Here is a 16,061-nt window from a genome sequence, read left to right on the forward strand (position 1 = left end):
AAATATTTGGAAACAAATACAGATCAAGTCTAGAGTAGAATTCAGTGTCCTGGTGAATGTTCAAGGTGTCGGGCTGCGCCCTCACACGTCGGGGAGGTTATGAACTCAGCCTCCTCCGTGCTCCTGGGGGCGTCTCAGTGGAAGACCAGGTTGGGGGTGATGGGAGAGGTGGCCCAGTTTGCCAGCAGCTCAAGTCATGGAGCCAAAGTTTAAGAGGCAGCGGGGTGGGGGTGGGACGGGGAATGGAAAGACTACACTCAATCAGGCCTGAGCTCAAAGCTCAGTGCTGGACATTTTACGCTTCTGACACGCAGCAATGTATTTGATCACCCTAAGGTGCAGGTCTGTTGTCTGTAAAAGGGGTATAAGGATACGTGCTCGTCAGGCTTGCTGTGGGAAAGACAGACAAGCCACGTGGAGGGCCCAGCTCAGCGTCTGGCGCAGAGCAAGCACTCGGGAAGCGGTGGCCTTTGTGCTCGTCACTCGCTGCTCGCTCTTAGGAATTAAAGGCTGTTGTTGGTGTCCAAAGTGGAACATTTTCGGGAGCAAAGACAGGCAACTTAAGGCTGCGCTTCTGGCTGGCAGGATGATGGCCGCACAGAAGTGGCCTGTAGTTTTCCACCTTCTTTGCAGTTGACCTTCCTCCCTTGTATCCAGTCTGCACTGGCCCTGGCCTGAGTCAGTCACTCCCCAGGTCTGTCCTCCATGGGTTCCTCACCCTCTCCTTCATATGAGGCCATCACCTCGGGACATCATGACCTGTTTACTAGAATTTCTCACTCATCCGCTAAACGTTTGACGAGTGAAAAAAATGGACTGGAATCAACTACGTGAGAGGGGGTGACCCTGGGGTAGTGTGTTTTTCTTCTTCTACAGACCGTTAAATCACCGTTCCTCTTTTTTCCCCTGCAGTTGTCTTGCCATCTGGTAGGTTTAAACTAGGCCAAAAGGGAATAGGAGGGACCTGTAGGGAAAATCCTACAGGCACGTTTTTCCTTATTGGGATTTTGTGCCATGTGACCATTTTCTGGGGAAAGGAGTTCTGAGCCAGGAAGACGGGAAACGTGTGCCCATTAAGAGCTTGAAGGACAGTGAAAAGTCCTTTACTTCATTTATGCTACTCACGATGAAAGCTGCCATTTCCGCGTGCAGGAACTGCGGTCGGCACCATGGCATTGGATCCCCCATGCCACCCAAGGAGCCAGGTTCTGTTTAGAGCCCCACTTGGCTGCTAAGAAAACCAAGGTCCCCGGGAGGGAGGTGCTTGGCGTCAGGGCACAGAACAAGCGTGTGAGAGAACCAGGACCAGACTCAGACGTCCTGTGTCCAAGACCAGTGATCTTCCTCCCATGCTGGTTAGGAAGGATCCAGTGTCTAGTGGGTGATGCTGCAGAGCTGAGTTCCAGAATAAATGGGGAAGATGTAACAGATTCATTGAGACGCCCCAGCTCTGAGAAGAATTCACTGTGTGGCCCCAGCCAAGCCCCACTCCACGCCTCTGTGCTCAAGAAGAAGCACCTAGTCAGCTGAGGATAATAATAAGTATTATCAATAATAATAGTAGCTATCATGCCTGATTACATGATTCTAAGTGTTTTGTATGTGTTACCACCCTGGGTCCTACGGGGTAACTCGGGGTCAATTTGGGGAAGAGGGAGAACAGAGCATTGAAGAGAGAGGGTCTAAGATAGCATAGCCATATGGCTGCAGGGGGCAGAGTGGGTTCAAGAAGCTTAGACATCCGTGAGCCCAGAACACAGCGGGGCAAAGGGAGCGGGGAGCAATGAGCAGGGGCCAGACCTCACAGGCTCCAAGACCCTGGGGTAAGGAGTGTGGTTTTTTTCCTGAGACAAATGGGGCGTTCATTAACTGCTCCCACCTGTACCACCTCTATGTACATTGCCCTTCCTCACATTCAGTTTATTATGTATCTTTCTCCTTTTTTATACCGTGTGTTTCCTAAGGGTAGGGATTGGGTCTTATTTATGTATGTATGTATTTATTTATTTATTTATTCATGGCTCTCTGGTGCTTAGCACAGAATCAGGTATATGTGGATAGTCAATAAATGGTTGTTCATCAGATATTTAAAATATTCAACATTTAATAATAGTAACATGTTCGATATTTAATAACTATATATTATATATTTGTTATATATAGATATTAGTACCTGTAATATAACTTCCATTATGCAGGCATTTCTGCTCTAAAATGATATATGCGTGCCTATAAAACCCTGCACTCTGAAAAGTTCAAAAATCACAGCACTCTGGGGACAATTGGGCTGTAGCAGAGCATTCACAATTCATGTGACTCTGTAATGAAGCACAATCCAAGTGATGATACCAAGCAGAGTTCAAAGGGCATGATATATTTTGGATGAGGGGCTTCCCTGGTGGTGCAGTGGTTGAGAATCCGCCTGCCAATACAGGGGACACGGGTTCGATCCCTAGTCCGGGAAGATCCCACATGCCGTGGAGCAACTAAGCCCGTGCACCACAACTACTGAGCCTTGCTCTAGAGCCCGCGAGCCACAACTACTGAGCCCGCGTGCCACAACTACTGAAGCCCACGCGCCTAGAGCCCGTGCTCCACAACGAGAGAAGCCAGCGCAATGAGAAGCCCGTACAGTGCAACGAAGAGTGGCCCCCGCTCACCGCAACTAGAGAAAGCCCGCATGCAGCAACAAAGACCCAACGCAGCCAAAAATAAATAAGTAAATTTATATTAAAATTTTTTTGATGAAAACAAATATAGCAATAACTTTAGCACCTGAGTAACTATAGGACAATATATTATTTTTAAAAAGGGGAAAACTTGATGTAAGGGGCTAGAGAAGGATTGAGGCTGATGGGTTTAGAGACAGAAGGGGGCAGATCATCTTTATCAGGAGTTCCTCGTGGAAGAGCAGTTTCAGGCTCTGCCAGGGTGTAGCAGGGACAGATGGTTTCTCTAGCCCATGGCCTTTGCACAAAGACCAGGAAGAACCGAGCAACAGGAGTGGCTAAGACAGAGCACGTGGCCACTGGAGCCCAGAGGAGGAGCTGGGAGGGCGGAGTCCCCCGTGGCTTGTTCTACTCAGCTGTGTGTACCTTGCATCCAGCTGCCCACACTTCATGGTGCAAAATATTAATGTGCTGGGAACATTAGCCTATGAACCAGTGCAAACTCCAGGTTTTATTGACCCCTATATACCTTATATACACTAATCTTCCTCGTGGAAGCAAGTGCAGCAGATCAAACATTACATAATGGAATACATGACTAACTGAGAAACCAAGAATGCCCACTGGCCAGTTTACATCAAGTAAGGTACCAGTCACACACCCTGTGTGGGTTGTAGACTGTTTTCCTCTTGGTTCATGAGTCTATTCAGTAAACCCATTCAGTGAGCAGAAGGTAAAACAAGACTAATGGGGTGGGGTGACACTAAGCAAGGGCATCATAAACCTGTGGTGTGAGCGCTTTCCCCATCAGAAGCAGCTGAGCTCACACTTCTGGACATGGACTTAGGGGACCTCAACCCCAACCTGCCTGAAAGCTGTGTGACCTCAGGAAAATCACTTAACCTCTCTGTGCCTCAGTTTCCTCAACTGCAGAGTAGCACTAGCGACACTTCCCAAGTTCTCTGAAAGAGCAGATTAGCTGGTGGATGAAAAGTTCTTTCTAAGCTATAAGGGGCTTTACAGAGTATTGTCCTTCCTGCAAATCAGTGCTGGGATACTCAGCTTAGCCTGCCTCCTAGGGTACCTTCTCCTGCTGGATGGCTAGTTCTAAGGGCAGAGGGCAAATGCAGCTAAACTGGAATCAAACAAAATAAATTAATCACTGGCATTCAATGCAGAAGCTTGAATGAGCTTCGGGAAGTTTTGCTGGCGTCCGACGGCCTCTGTGGAGCCCCTGTGTCCACAGTACCTGATGCCTCTCTCTCTGAGTGCTCACCCGGCAGCCTCTGTCTCCAGGCCTGAGGTCATCAGCCGACCCCTGGCCCACTGCTCTTCCCCAGGCCCCTCCCACCGAGCCAGGCCTGCCTGTCCCATCACCCTCTCATCTTGCTTCCCCAAAATCGCGCAGAGAAAAGGAACACCGATTCCGGAATCACGTGAACATGGGTTTGAATGAGCTCTACCACGCAGCAGCTCTAAAATCATAATAGCCAAGCTGTGGTTTCTTGAACCTATTTCTTCACCTTGGGAATGGGCTACAACTTCCTGACTTCCTTCCTTCCTTCTTTCTCTGATTAAGAGGATTAGAAATGCACACTTTGCAGACATTAATTTGCCCAGGAATCACCTGAGGAGCTTGTTGAAAAGCAGGTTCTGATTCTGTAGGGCTGAGTGGGGCTCGAGAATCGCCTCTTCCAGCAAGCTCCCAGGTGATGCGATTTCAGTTTTGACTATGGATCCGGGGTATGAAGCGCCTGCCATATAGTATGTACTCAGTCAATAGAAACTGTTGCCATGAAGATTTTTCCCCCCAAAGGGTGCTCCTTTGAGAACAGCGATAGGTGAATAGAGAAACCTGTGCTCCCCTCAGGATTCTGAGGGCCACAAGAAAAAACAAGTTTGGCTTTAAAGGTGGGCAGGGCGTGGGGAGCGAGGAGAAGCGTGGCCCCAGCTGCAGCTCATCGACAGGCTCTCCACGTTCACGTGTGCGCTGCAGGTGGGCCTCTGCCTGGCTGCAGAAACCTCTGAGAGCTCAGGCCTCGACTTGCCATGCGGGGAACGCATCCTCCGAGCCGGGCGCACGCATGTTCCTCCGGCTACAGCTCTCCTGAGGAATTGTCAAAGCGCACAGGGGTCGCCTGGCGGGAGTCTCCCAGGATGGAAATCCACGTCGGGGGCTTTTGTTTTCAGGACTGCGTTATCTTTCGGACATGAGGCCTTGCGTGCAGAGCTTTTCCCCCCCAACCCTCACCAACGTGGAGCTGTGAACCCCCGCTGCTGCTAGGAACGGACACCAAAGACTCAAGGAAACTTGGAGTGGGGTTCAAGAGACGCCTCCCCAGCCCCACCCAGCAGATTTGGCTTTTAGTTTTGCTCTTCTAAAAGGCCTGCTTCTCAAAAAGCCGCTGACTCACCCAGAGTAAGGGTCTCTTTTTTTTTTTTCTTCTTCTCAGCATCGTCCCAAAGCCCTGAGATTCTTGAGGACAGTTTAACGAGCACCCCGGTCCTGACCATTTCCTTTTTCTTTCTCCTCCCCATCTCCATCCCAGGATCCTAGCGCCTTAGTCCTTCTAGAAATGAGAGTTGAACCCCCATTTGCCTTGTTCTGCCTTTAATATTGAGTATCTCTTCTTTGTAGGTCTTGACGCACTGTCTGCTCTCAAAGTGTAAAAAGATTCCCAGGATGTAAGCAATATGGAACTGGTGAGTGACCCGTGTGTTTGGCGGAGGTCGGGGCCTCAGCTGGATTTCAGGAAGGGAAGGGAGATGAATGGAAGGGCCAGGGGAAGCTGAGCTTTTGCACCCGAAACCGTTCCCCTCCAGATGCAGCTGGAAACAGTGCACAGTGCAGAGAATCCAGGTGTGAATCCCTTGGAATTCACTGGGTCCCGGCCCGTCCCTCCCCAGAAGCAAAGGGAGATGCAGGTGGCTGTGCCGACCTCTCTTTGCTCAGATGACAACAACTCAGGCTCACCATCCAGAGGGTTCGTGCTGGGAATTGTTCTCTAACCCTGTACCCAGGGTTAGGGACATATGCTTGGACTAGAGGGGGAACTACCGGGCTCACACCAGTTTATAAACCATAGCCCTGGGGAGACATGAGTAAATGGAGGCGAGAATGCCACCTTTGCACCTTTGAACAGCTGTCACTGGCAAGAGGGCAGCTATTGACTCAGCCTAAGGAGAAATTCCTAAAGAGAGGTTGGCAACGGTAAAATCGACGTCCATTAGAGGTGGTGAGTTCCCTGTCGCTGGCAGAATTCAAGCACAGGTTGGAGAAGCATGGATGGGAAATGTTGAAGTGGGGAGGGGTTTTGACAGGGTAGTGTTTTACAGACTGTTCCGTGATGACTAAGAATCCCGGAGAGGCAGGAGGATGAGGGAGAGAGTTTAGGGAGAGTGAATGAGGGGAACCTGTGAGCTCACACACACACTGTCTCGGCGCTGCCTGTTTTATGGGGCAGGGTGCTGCCTTAAAACAGTTTAAGCTACTGGATGAGATGGTCTATCCTCAGACCTGTTGTCCATTGGCCAGCTGTACCTGAGCTTATGCCAGACGTCCACACATCACGCTTGTGACCCCAAACACCTGATCTATGTGAAGGGGTGGGCGACTCTCCAAGCGCGATACGGGCTCTGACCAGAGGCTCGAGGGAGCTCTCCCCCATACTAGGACCACCGAAAGAGTTGCCAGCGGGTTGTGCCTTCAAGAGACTTGCCCGGGATCCCGACCACACAGACCAGAAGGGAAGGCACAGGGTTGTGGGGGGGGCGGGGCGCTGCGGCAGGATTCCCCAAACCCCCAGACTGTGGGAGGACAGTGAGCATGGCTTCCCCGAGGGAGCTGGGCTCCTTTGGTAGGACCACATTCTCCAGTGACCAAAACCTGGCCCAGTGAGCGTGAGAGGAATCATACCACAGACGCCGGGGGCGAAATTGCCCAGGAGAGACACCCATTGCAAGGGAGAGGGTCTGAAGTTCTGAATAATGAGCACGGGGGCTTCCTTTGTGCTTTGTAACTGGGTCTTCTCCCCTCGGGCCTGGGTCAGCTGCAGCACAAAATGTGTAGCGAGGGCAAGGCGCTGTGGGAGGCCAGAGATGGGGTTTTTCTTTAAGAAACTGAAGCCTGGACGAGAATCGAGTTTGACAGTCATTGTGCAGAGGCTGTACGTTCCGCTGAGTCCTGAGTGCTGTGCGGTGGGTGGATGGGTGGGAGAGGAAGGGGAGGGGGGCTGAACAGGAGCTTCAGCTGTGACTTGTTGCTTCCTTGGCAAGCCTTCAGGCATGAGTTGGGCTTTGAGGACAGAGGCTGTGTCCTTGATTCAAAGAACCTGGCATATCATAGGTGGTCAAGAAGTGATTGTCGAATGACTAAAGGGGAAAGTGATGAGGAGGCAGCTCGGGAGGCCGTGTCTGTGGTTAAGAGCAGGGCCCCTGGAGTCAGACGGCAGGGTTCAAATCCTGCCTCTTCCGCTAGCTGTGGGGCCTCAGGCAAGTCGCCCACCTCTCTATGCCTCAGTCTCCCCATCTGCAAAATGGGCGTCATGATAGTACCTACTGCATAAGGAGGCTGTGAGGAGTCAATGAACTGATTCACGCAAAGCCGCTTGGTCCTGTGCGCGCACATCGTAAGTGCTCAATAAATATTAGCCCTTATTCTCATTCTAGATGTGGGGCCTGACCCCAGATTAAGGTTCAGTGTTGGGACAGGAAATAGCAACAGAGGTGAGAGGACAGAGTACTGGACGGGGAGTCAGAAGCCCTGGCTTAGCTGCAGGGAGGGGGTGAGGAAAGTGATCACTCCCCCAAAGCTCACTCCACAGCAGAGATGCTGCAAGAAGGTGGTCAAGGGCAGCTCCGTTTTTCCTGCTCTCCCTCTGGTGGTCCCAGCACTGGTTCAAAGGCAGGGGCAGCTCAGCCCTTTATTACTAGCTGGGGGCCTCATGGTGAGTGGTTTGACTTCTCAGGACCTCTCTTTCTCCCAGTAAATGAGAAAACAATGCAGGCGTCCTTCCCTCGCAAAAGTGAAAAGAACGGGTATGAGGGTCTGTTGGTACAGATGGAAAATCGTTCAAGACTTGAGCTTGGGTAGCGCAGTCTGGAGTCTCACAGTCAATGCTGGTTCCCCATCCCTTCTCCAGTGAGGCCTGGCTGTCTCAAGACAGATTCTCAAAACGATGCTTCACTTCGCAAAAGGCACCATTCACCACCCAGGATTTGTAGCGTATTTCAAATAAAATGACATTTGCCTGAAGCATTTGTCAGGGTCACATTTCTTGCATTAGTGGTAGACCTGGGACTATGGAACAGGCTTACTCGGGGGCCTACCTTTTGCCTCTCCTGCCCCATCGCCCTGTGATCCTAGCTGGAATTTAATACGATGGTAGTTTAAGCCAAAATTGTTTATGGCATAGGCACAGCCCCTATGCCTATGGGGATCCTAAAAACTGTCACTCTTATCAGTCTCCTTCTCCCCATGTACCCCCTAACATCTGCCAAGCGACCCCAACTTCAGTTCTAACTTTAGTGGGAAGGGGACAGGGATGAGGCAGGGAGCAGCTTCAAAGGCAAAGTGGTCAGAGAGAAGAGGTCCCAATTCCTGGCTCCGTCAGCCATTTGGCATCTCTCAGCTTCTGTTCCACCTCTATTCCCATGAGGCAACTGGGCTAGGTCAGGGGTGGCAAATAGATTTCATCTCCCGCCCATTCTTATCAGTTGGTCATGGCTGCCAAGGGCACTGTGTGGAGAAGGATTCTGAGGCATACCCAGGAAAGGGTGTGCTGCAATGGATTAGTGATGTCTGCTGGGGAGCAATAACGAGGACGTAGCACATGTGCTGCCTTTTGGCATCTGAGACAAAGCGATTTCCAAGGCCCCTCCCTGCTCTCACACTTCGTGCTTTTACCTAGCAGCCTTGTTTTACATCAGAGAGGCAAAGCACAGCAAAACCTCATTAATCTGGACCACTTTAGTACCAAGCCGAGTGAGTGAAAAGTCTTAATCTGTGGGTGTCTTCTGCATGCAGGTGAGCTCTATTATCCTTCAGTACACGGAGTCAGCTCAGCCCAGCTAGCTGACAGGTGGGGAGGCAGGGGGCCTTGGTGGTCTGTGCTTGCATGTCTGACCGTTTGGCTGAGCACACCTGACCTGTACTTCTAGGGCACTTACTCTGTTTATGAGCTTAGGATGGATACCAACGAAACTCTCACAAAAGCAGGACGTTTTCTAAAGTAGCAAATCATTCCGTGGGCAGCTTTGCTTCTATTTCAAATTGTCAAGGGCTCTGAATTAGACTTCACTGCACTAGCTGGGAATAAGCTGTGTTTCCAGAATTATATGCAGAAGATGAGACAAAGTAGTTCAGAACTAGGTTTCCCCTGAGTTTCCCGATCTGTAAAATGGGGATATAATATACCTCACAGGGCTCTGCAGGAGAGTAAATGAGATAAAATGTGGAAGAGACCTAGCAGAAGATCTTGTTCACAAAATATGGTCAAAAGATGCTGTATCTTCTCCCCTTCTATCACTTCCCACCCATAATCACCCTGAAAGTAGAGCTTTCTTCTAATATGAGAAAAATGAAGTTACAGATTGTTTTAATAGTATCATACTTTCAAATGACTCCTGTTAGTTTTTCAGAGGCTCATTTTTTATTGTTGATGAGTCTCCAATAGGAAAGGTCCACTTAAGCCTTCAACTTGAGTCACTGTACTCTCGGTCTTCTGCAGAGAGTAGCTGATGCCCCAAGGGTCCTAACATGCATGTGCATGAGTGTCTTGGTAGGGGGTGTCTCTGGAGGGGACTGAACCCCACAGTGACTAGACCGTGTCTTCCCTTCAGCTCAGCAAGTGTCAACACCCGAATTCACTCCCACTGCAGGGAGAGTGCGGACAGCCAAGGTGGTTGAACGCCAAGTTGGCACCAACTGAATTTGAGTGGGAGCATGTCTAAAGGGTGGGCTTTACCTGTTTAAAATGGAGAAGAAGTTTGAACTGGAATTCCTCTTTCAGCCTTAGTTTCTGAGACTCTTCAGGAGAAGCATTCAATTTATACTTAAATAAACATCAAGAGCAGTTAAATCGATATGAAGGGGGGATTGGAACTCATGCACAGTGGGAAGAGCAGAGCCTCTGGTCACAGAAGCCGAGGGCGGGGGGAGGGCCTGGAAGCCCAGCTGTCTCATTAGGACTCCTGGGTTGTTGGCCCAGAGCTGGCTTCTCGGGGGCACCAGGCAAGTGCATGCCCGTTATTCTGGCCACCTTGAGCATCTGTCCCCAGTCTTCTCCAGCCCCTGGCCTGGTGAGCTGGGTCAGATAACCTCATGCTTCTCCTCTGTCCTCTCTCCGAGGCCTAGAGCAGAACGGCTCCCCTGCCTAAGCAGCAGCCCCGCCAGAGAAGGCGTGGCCAGTGGTCACTCTATGTCCCACCGGCAGGGAAAAGAGGAGTGGGGCCCATCCTGGCTTCCCATCCTTCCCACTGAGGCTCCACACCCTGGTGCAAGGACCCTGTCCTGGGTCCCTCGCTTCATCCTTGTGTGGCCTCAGACTCCTAGCTCCTGAAGATGGAGCTGAGGGCACCATGGACCAGGGGGAAGCCTTGGGGTTAGAAGGCATAGGCTCTCCTGGGGAGCTGGCCTCTGGAGGCCTGGGCAGGCATGGGCATCACATCACTCCAAACTTAGCAGGTGCCACAGTTCCCCGAGGCCCTTGTCTCCTCTCTGGGCTCCCACAGAGGGTACTGTCTACACCACCCAGCATGAGGCGGCACTGCAGAGCATTTAAATCCGTGCACTCTGGTGCCAGGCTGGCTCCGTTAGAATCCAGGCCGTACCTTCGCTAGCCCTGTGATCTTGACCAAGTTATTTAATGTCTCTGTGCCTCAGTTTCCTCATCTTTAAAATGCGCCACTGGATAGGGTAGTTAGGACGACTACTGAGCTTATGAAACATGCTTAGAGCAGTGCCTGGCACTGAGTAGAGGTGTTAGTAAAACAAAATCAGTAGGTAAAGAAATGCAGAAGTCAGTGTGTCACGTGATCGCCTGATGGACACCAAGACAGTCAGTTTCCTACCCACAGAAATGAAGTCCCTCATTCGACCTGTGGGTTCAGGGAGGCTTTCAGCTAGACCCTGAGGGAGGGGGAGGATTTCTGCAGAAGGGGAGGAAGGGGCAGCCTGGGCAGGGGTGCCGAGGGAGAGGAAGACGTGCGGAGGGTGTCGGGAAGCCTGCTGTGGCTGGAGCAGAGAGAGCCTGGTTGGGGAGCATGTGGCCGTTGAGATGGGCAAGGTCGACTGAGTCAAACCGCAGAGGTTCCCGAATGCCATGCTCAGGACTGGACTGTTTGCAGGAAGCAATAAGCAACTTTCAGAAGTTTTGTGGGTTTTTTTTTTTTTTAATCTTTATTGGAGTACAGTTGCTTTACAATGGTGTGTTAGTTTCTGCTTTATAACAAAGTGAATCAGTTATACATATACATATGTTCCCATATCTCTTCCCTCTTGCGTCGCCCTCCCTCCCACCCTCCCTATCCCACCCCTCTAGGTGGTCACAAAGCACCGAGCTGATCTCCCTGTGCTATGCGGCTGCTTCCCACTAGCTATCTGTTTTACGTTTGGTGGTGTATATATGTCCATGCCACTCTCTCAAACCAAGCGACGCAGCCTTGGGTTTAGAAGCTTGACATGGTCACAGCGCAGAGGGTAGGCTGCAGATAAGAGACATCAAAGACAAGGCAGCAGTCAGGGGGCAGCTGCAGAGAGATGACCCTGGAGACAGGGTGTGGCCACCTAAACCAAGGCAGTCACAGCAGGGGTGAGAGTGGGGGTCTCTGAAGAGTACCGATTCAGAGAAAGCATTGACTGGACTTGAACATGAAAATTGAGGAAGGAGGGGTCAAGAGCGAGCCCCAGGCTCCCGGCTTGGGAATCTAAGCGAGTGATCCCATTAACCAGGTAGTGCACAGGTAGGGAAAAAGTAGCGTATGTCGCAGAAGGTACTGGGGACATGGCCCTGGGCACACCGGTGTGACGCCCGGGGCCTGGGAGACAATATAGAGCAGTGGTTGAACAAGTGGTCTCAGGAGTCCAGATGGCTTGAATTGAAATCCTGGGGGGTCCTTTAACGTTCCTAAGTCTCAGTTTCTTCATCTGTATAATGGGGATTATGTAGCTATTAGCTGCCCGAGAGGGTCATTCCGGTCAGTACATGTAAAGCATTAAGCAGTATGCCTGGCACAGAGCTGCTCAATAAACATGACCCGGAATTACATTAGTATCAGTGCTGATAGTAATTCTAGGATTAGTGTTTGTATCATCGTCCTGGTGGAAATGTCCAGCCTGGGCCTGGAACACAGGAGCAAGCTCAGGTCGGGATGGATTAATTCAGGAGTCATCCTTATATAGGTCAGTGATTATCCATCAACCTGGCCAGTGTATGCTTGGGGGAGGAAAAGGCGAGCGTGACCTGGGTTCTTTACGAGTCGTATCAACTTCCCCGACTGTGACATAGCCCCACCCCACCTTTACTGCCCTATGAAAATTCAAGGAGGGAGGGCAGGGGTCACTGTCACCCAAGGACATGTGCCACATCCCTCAGGCCTACTGGGACAGAATTAGGATGGACGGACAGCGGATGAAGGAAACAGGGGAGGCCGTGGGGGGATTGCGCTCTCTCGGGGACAGCTCAGAGCCAGAGGACAGAACCCTGGGACACCATCAACATGCAAGGGGTAAGACCAGAAGAAACAGCCTAACCAGGAAAGCAAGTCACAGCCGTCCCCTGTGCCGTAAATGTGCAAATCACTCAACCCTAATGGACTAGACATGAAGACTCCGCCATAGGCTGTTGGTTCTCCCACAGATCCAGGTGCAAGTTCAAACCACATTCCCGTTCAGTAGCCCATGAGGGGCTCTTCACTCCTTCTTCCGCCAGCAGCAGTAGACTTGACATCTCTGAGCTAAGCAGGAGAAGTGAGAGATGGCAGCCCACTCTCCCCTACCGTCGTCCATCCAAAAATTTGCCCTAAGGGACTTCCCTGGCGGCCCAGTGGTTAAGACTCCAAGCTTCCACTGCAGGGGGCACCGGTTCAATCCCTGGTCGGGGAAGTAACACCCCGCATGCCTCGCAGTTGGGGCAGATACATAAATAAATAAATCCAATGTTTTAAATTTTAAAACATAAAAATTTGCCCTAAATGCCCACTCCTAAACCCCACTCCACTTTACTCCAGAGCCCAAAGTCTATCGGCCAAGGAAAAGATAACACCTGAAACTAGTAGGAAACTGTACTTAAGTGGATATTGGATTATATTAGTCAGACTTTTAGGTACAAAATAAAGATCTAATTCATATTGACGTAAGTGTAAAACAAAAAAGCAGCTCGTGTAATTGAAAAGTCTGAGCTGGTCTGGCTTTGAGCCCAGCTGGATCTAAACAGTGCTGGCGGGTGTGCTTTTTCTCCATCTCCTGCCTCAACTTTCTCCTACGCAGGCTTTACGAAGGCATGTGTCCCCCACTGACCCAGCCCCTTCTCTCTGCAGCCCCCTCAGAAAGAGGGTGTTGCTTCTGTCGTCATCCTAGCAAATGCCCTGGAATTGAGAGGGTCAGGCCACATGTCCATCCCTAAGCCAAGGGTTGCCGGCTGAGGAGTGTGCAGAGAAGGCCTCCTTCTCCAGACTGTGCGGGATGCCACGCTCACTTCCGGTGGCTCTACCAACACTGGGGAGTCCTCTTGTGTGTAGGACAAACGGTATATTAATTTCCTATTCCTATTGCTGCTGTAACACATGCCTTGGTGGCTTGAACCACACACATTTATCGTCTTACAGTTCTGGAGGTCAGAAGTCTGAAATGCATCTCACCGAGCTAAAATCAAGATGCCAACAGGTTGCATTACTATCTGGAGACTCAAAGGGAAAATCTGTTTCATTGAATTTCCAGCTTGCAGAAGCTTTCGGAATTCCTTAGCTCATGGCCCCTTCTACCTGCAGGGCCAGCAATGGCCAGTGGAGTTTTTCTCGGGCCGTATCACTCCGAGGCTGGCTCTTCTGCCTCTCCCTTCCATCTCTAACTTAGCTCTTGTGATTAAATCATGCCTACCCAGATCATCCAGGATTATCTATTTTAAGGTCAGCTGATTTGCAGTCTTAATTCCATCTGCTACCATAAGTCCTCTTTGCCATTTAAGATAACATATTCACAGGTTCTGCGGTTCAGGGTAAGGGCATCTTTGGGGGCTATTATTCTGCCTGCCACAGTGATTGTTATAATCATCAGTTCTAACCTTGATCCAACACTGCCCGTGTGCAAAGCCATTTGCTAAGTCCCTTACATGCCTTTAACTCATTTCATCCCCATAACCACCCAGAGGGAGGTACAGCAGATCTCTCCATCTTACCATTGAGGAAACTGAGGCACCGAAAACTTAATCACTTCCAAGGTCATAGATGCAGTGACAGTAGAGTTGAGGCTGGACTGCAGACCTGCCAGACCCCAAAGTCTGGCTCTTAACCAGGAGGTCAGCTGATGGAAGATGTCGGGAGTCTCAGAATAATAGAAAATAGAGATTCTTTCCTACAGTAGTCAAGGAAGATGGGGTGGTGGGGAGGTTGTCTGGTGCCAGACCCCCTGGGTTTATGTCCCAGCTCTGTCCCTTACTAGTGATGTGACCTCGGCCAGGTCACCCCACTTCCGTCTGCCCCCCTTTCCTGGACAGTGAAATGAGCATTACAAGGCTATAGTGAATCACTATGGCTGGTTTTATTTTTATTTGTAAGTCAGACAAATTCTTGGACCCCAATTGTTCTTTTCTATGTAGCTTCAACCTACTTTTAGTGGAAAAAAAAAATACCCACGTCTACATCTCCCTTTACTTTGCTTTCCTTTCTTCCTCTATTTCCTCATAAGGCAGCATGGCAGGGACCGGCCAACCAGGCCTATCTCTGAGTAACCTGGGAGCTAAGAATGGCTTTATAATTTGAAAGGATTGTTTTAAAAAAAAAAAAAAAAAACAAGACAGTATGTGACAGAGGCTGCACGTGACCCACCAGGCCTAAAATATTTACTATCTGTCCCTTTCCAGGAAAAGTGTGCTGACCTCAGAAAGAACATGGGTAGTAAGCATAAAGCAGACCTCGGTCTGGGTCCTGCACTGGCTGGTCAGGGCCCCATTAGACCTTTAGGCCCTGAAAGCATGGCGAGCCCTTCCCTCGGAGGGGACGGGGGTTTTTGTAACCCCCCTCTGCAGCAGCAGTGCCCATAGCAATAGCAGAGGAGGTGCTCAGGGTTCATTGAGCATTTACTCTGGGCCAGCGCTGGGCTAAGAGCCTCATCTCCTTGAATCCCCGCACCAGCCCTCTGAGGGACACGCACTGTGAACGCCTGTGATGTCCGGGCCAACAGAAGCTGCTTGGGGGAGCAGGTCGCCGAGTCGCAATGACACAGGGAGAGGAGACAGAGTGGGGACTTGAACCCAGGCGGTCCGGGTCTACACTCTCCCACGCTGCTGCCCTGTCGTTGCCATCAGCTCTCCTTTCAGGCAAAGCCCTCCTCCATTTACTCTCCTCACCTCTTTCTCCCAGCTCTCTGGCAAAATTCCTTTCCACTGCAAAAGAGAAACTGAAAAATGGAAGAGCTGTGAGAGACAGCTCAGACTCGAGCGTCTAAAGTTTTGTTTACAGCATCCATCCATCATCCATCATCCGTCCATCTGTCCGTCACCCACCCATCCATCCGTCAAGCAAACACAGCACAGCCCCAGGAACTCACAAGTGCCCACGTCTTTGACAGTGACAACTGGGGTAAACCCCAAGCCCTTGGGTCCTCCAAATTCACTGTCGTGGGGAGCTGCCCAGAGAAGCTCATTAAATAGCACCGAGCATTTGGTTAACATGCTGCAATTCGGGCAGCACCAGACTATTCAGCACCCCTCCCCCACCCAGTTACCATGACGACACTATTTTAACAAACAGCTCCTTAATATTTAATGAATATTACACTCCTGACAGGCAATCAGAAGAGCAACGACACTACAAAGCACTTAGAGGACATTTCTGCACAAAGCCATCAGTTCCCCCTGATCCCCATGTGCTATCCGTTGCCAGAAAATGCGAGTGTTCTGGGGGCTGGGGGCCAGCGTGATGCCAGGCCTCCGTTACGCGCAGCAATTGAGGGTTGTCGCTTCCTTTTATTTATTTATTTATTTACTTACTTACTTACTTATTTATTTTTGGCTGCGTTGGGTCTTCGTTGCTGCACACGGGCTTTCTCTAGTTGCGGCGAGCAGGGGCTACTCTTCCTTGCGGTGCGTGGGCTTCCCATTGCAGTGGCTTCTCTTGTTGCAGAACACGGGCTCTAGTTGCGTGGGCTTCAGTAGTTGTGGCAGGAGGGCTCAGTAG

At 50.6% G+C, this 16,061-nt stretch overlaps 1 protein-coding gene across 3 annotated transcripts in view; it reads left to right on the forward strand.

Moving 5' to 3' along the window:
• Positions 1–16,061, forward strand: part of ZHX2 (zinc fingers and homeoboxes 2) — a 177,558-nt gene that overhangs the window by 71,807 nt on the left and 89,690 nt on the right. For 2 of the 3 annotated variants that reach the window (XM_060115623.1, XM_060115624.1), the window contains one exon: positions 5,308–5,372. The exons of the other annotated variant lie outside the window; for it this stretch is intronic. The gene's annotated coding sequence lies outside the window, so the exon portion shown is untranslated. The remainder of the gene's footprint in view (positions 1–5,307; positions 5,373–16,061) is intronic. 3 annotated transcript variants of the gene reach the window in all.

This window comes from Mesoplodon densirostris, chromosome 13, assembly GCF_025265405.1.
Source record: "Mesoplodon densirostris isolate mMesDen1 chromosome 13, mMesDen1 primary haplotype, whole genome shotgun sequence".
Taxonomy (NCBI): Eukaryota; Metazoa; Chordata; class Mammalia; order Artiodactyla; family Ziphiidae; genus Mesoplodon; species Mesoplodon densirostris.